The sequence below is a fragment of the Lygodium microphyllum genome, chromosome 1, assembly GCF_053477565.2.
Source record: "Lygodium microphyllum isolate KBCC chromosome 1, Lygodium_microphyllum_v1.1.10, whole genome shotgun sequence".
Lineage (NCBI taxonomy): Eukaryota > Viridiplantae > Streptophyta > Polypodiopsida > Schizaeales > Lygodiaceae > Lygodium > Lygodium microphyllum.
This window is the reverse complement of record NC_141135.1, coordinates 157120866-157124706: the sequence shown is the minus strand read 5'-3', so window position 1 is coordinate 157124706 and position 3841 is coordinate 157120866. Positions and strand designations below refer to the sequence as shown.

The window sequence follows — 3841 nt, the reverse complement described above, 5'->3', positions numbered from 1 at the left end:
CCCCTCCTCCCACAAAATCTTAAGCTCATCGACTAATGGACGAAGATATACGTCCATATTTTTTACTTTGTAGCAGCCCGGGACGAGCAAGCTAAGGATGAGATGTCCTTTCTTCGTAGAAAGCCATGGAGGGATGTTGTAGTTGACAAGCACTATAGGCGACACACTATAAGAAGTCGAGCGCAGACCGAATGGGTTCACACCATCCATGGCGAGACCAAGCCGAAGATTCCTTGGCTCTCGCGCAAAGCCTGGGAAGGTAGAGTCAATGTGGCTCCATGCGCGCGAATCCGCTGATATTCATTGAACTCCATCCGTTGACCTATTCTGTACATGCCACGTTGTCAAGCTTGCCATGGCAGACGTGCGAAACATGTGGTTTATGCGGGGGATGAGCGGAAAGTGTCTGAGAAATTTTTGAGGGATGGTTTGCCCTTGCAAGTCCTGTCGATACCTGTGAGCACCACACTTTGGACATGTCTCCATAGTCTCATATTCATCTCGAAACAATATGCAGTCATTGATACATGCATGGATGTTATTGTAGTCCATGCCAAGCTTCCGTAAAACATGTCGTGCATCATCACGAGACTCAGGCATGGTATTTGCAGGTGGCAATATATGATATTTCAATAACCTGAAAAAAATCATAACACACCTTGAAAAAGCACAAATGTTTGCAATAATACTGTTTTAAAAAAAAACAATGAAGCCTGTATGCAAGGTACCTAAATAACTCAGTCTCACTCATATCGCTCCAACCGTATTTTGCTTGCACACTTAAGAGTGCAAGCAATGTCTTCAACCGAGATACTCGGTACCCATCATATAATGGTATGGATGCTTCCTCTCTAAGCGGGTCAGATGTCTCAACATCCATGGGAATCAATGCATCGATCATTGCCTCCATCTCAGGCTCCAAGATTGTAGGCAGGTTGGGAAGGTTGTCTGTCTCCTCTGGCATTGATGGTATAGATGGGCCTTGTGAGTAGTCGATTGGCTCCTGCAATCCATCCATCGCACGTCCACGAACTCTTCTAATTGGCCGCAAAGGGTGCACTCCCACTTGGGTCGAGACATCACCCCCCTGGATAGAAATTTTGCCAACAAGACCCAATCTTATTGTGTATGGTTTTCAATTAGCTTGAGAGTACAATGTATGATTAATATTAACTTCAAATTACCGTTTGCTGAAAATCCGCAATCGCCTGATTAATGATCTCAGATTGAAACTCGCCAAATCGTCGTATGTGTTCTATAGACAATCGGCGTTTTCGTCTAATTGCCAACTTGCATTGAGAGCAAGGACATGGGACACGCTGATTAAGATATGTCTCGCGGTCTTGAACAATAAGACCTTCTTTGTTTTCCATCTTATCTACATTACAGCAAACGAGGCTTAAATGGATAGCTTTATGGAGATGTACGTCAAGTTGCAAGTTGACCATAAATCTTGCATTGTATATAGTAGTTGAGAGATATTCCGATGTTATATCTCGGCCTTGTATCATGCTCAAGGATTTGTTTGTCTCGGTAGATAATTATTTGTTATATCTCGACTTTGAGTATAAGTAATCCATTTTAAAATTAATACGCGCCATCTATGAAATTTAATAACTATAGTAATAAAATTTATTTCAATAAATTCTACTCATAGTCATAAGACCTGAGAGAAATTATCCTATACTCAATTTAAGGGTTTCTTCTTCTATAACAATACTTTTGGGTTCATTTTGATGAAGTACCTTAATGACCATTAGCTAGGGTATCATTTTCTTTTAGTCCTTCCGTTGACTAGTTGGCATGATTTCTAATTTGGCATGCCTATAAAGTTAATACAAAAACAATGAATTATGCATATCACAATTAGATCCCCTACTTGGACATTATGAAGGAATTGACCATTTTTAAGCCATCTTAAAGAGTTACCAATGTACGTGGCCCATGGCAAAGCACATTGCATACCATTATCCATTAGGAGAAATATGGACTCTCTTTTTTGCCCCTTAAGGAGTGAATAAACAAATATAGGCCTAACCAATGAGAGAGCTGGGATTCCAGATTCATGTAACATGAATCTTCTAGCCATATCTTGGACCAAATCTTCCCTCAGCAATAAAATAAGGGAAAAGGGGAGTACAAAGCTGTCACTTCTTGGAAGTTTGTGCCTCGAATTTTCATTTTCTTATTTTTTATGTTTGACTTTTCTTTTCTCCCCTTTTCAGTTTCCCCCTCTTTTTTAGGCGGAACTCAAATTTGTCATATCTCTTTCCCCGCTTCTTCTTTCCTGACGAAATTTTACAGCCTCACTGTTTCTTGCCATGTCTGTAACCCTGTAAAATTTCATTTGCTTTGCACAAGCACAGAGAGAGATTCATGTGTTTCATGAGAGCAGAGCTTGTTTTACCAAAGCCCTAAGATTCTCTTCACAAAACTCTACAGGTATATTTTTCTCTTCCATAGATGTTCTATGGTAAAGTTTTATCTCGTTTGGAGAAAACCTGTGCAAGTTATGTGCATTCTCTGACATGTAATTTCTTTTGTTTTGATGCTCTAGGAGTCTCTTACAGTCAATAATAGTGACATTTTGAATACTCAACTTCTTCTTCAACATCTTAGGGTTTCTCTGTAAACAAAGTTACAGGTATATTGTCTTGTTTTTTTGTTGCTCCACTGTTAAATTTTATCTCGTTTAGACAAAATGTATACAAGTTACATGCATACTGAGATTTCCTTTGTTTTTTTACTCCAAGAATCTCCGAGGGTGAAGAACAATGATTTATTAAGAACTCAACTTCTACAACATCTTTGGGATTTTGAACACTCAACTTCTTCTTCAACATCTTAGGGTTTCTTTGTAAACAAAGTTACAGGTATATTGTCTTGTTTTTTTGTTGCTCCACTGTTAAATTTTATCTCGTTTAGACAAAATGTATACAAGTTACATGCATACTGAGCTTTCCTTTGTTTTTTTACTCCAAGAATCTCCGAGGGTGAAGAACAATGATTTATTAAGAACTCAACTTCTACAACATCTTTGGGATTTTGAACACTCAACTTCTTCTTCAGCATCTTAGGGTTTCTCTGTAAACAAAGTTACAGGTATATTGTCTTGTTTTTTTGTTGCTCCACTGTTAAATTTTATCTCGTTTAGACAAAATGTATACAAGTTACATGCATACTGAGCTTTCCTTTGTTTTTTTACTCCAAGAATCTCCGAGGGTGAAGAACAATGATTTATTAAGAACTCAACTTCTACAATATCTTTGGGATTTTTTGCAGAGAAAGCCACAGGTATATTGCCATTTTTTACTACTGTTCCATGGTTAAATTTCAACGCATTTGGACAAAGCCTATATAAGTTATATGTATGTGTTGACCCAATATTTCTTTTGTTTTTGTACTACAGGAATCTGTCAGTGAAGGAACAATGGTCTTGCTATAAGTCAACTTCTTGTTCAACATATCTAGGGATCTTTGTGAAAGAAATTACAGGTACAATGTTTCTTTTTTAAATTGATCCATTTAAATTTAATTTCATTTGGAGATAACATTTGCAAATTATACACATGTTAATAGGTAACTTTTGTATTTGGTTGTTACAGATGTCTTCACGGAGGAAAAATATCAGTAGCATACTTGCAGTGGAGGTCTTCAATAGGAAAGATAATGGCGGTAATTGGATTTGTGATAAGTATTATAAGTTGGATTGGATTTTGATGCACCCAAGTACTCGAGGGAGTTTCAAGGTCAAGCGCAAGGATGTTGCAAACCCTAGCAAACATTGGAAAGGTAGAATTCTAGAGTTCAGAAAAGTGTTTAATGGCACAGGTGCAGTAAC

At 37.9% G+C, this 3841-nt stretch overlaps 1 long non-coding RNA gene across 1 annotated transcript; it reads left to right on the top strand.

Annotated features, from left to right (window-relative positions):
- Nucleotides 1-2596: 2596 nt before the first annotated feature.
- Nucleotides 2597-3464, top strand: LOC148041864 (uncharacterized). The gene is made up of 5 exons (XR_015692501.1): nucleotides 2597-2644; nucleotides 2754-2873; nucleotides 2983-3102; nucleotides 3212-3294; nucleotides 3410-3464. It is a non-coding gene; the product is annotated as an uncharacterized LOC148041864 (long non-coding RNA).
- Nucleotides 3465-3841: the final 377 nt, after the last annotated feature.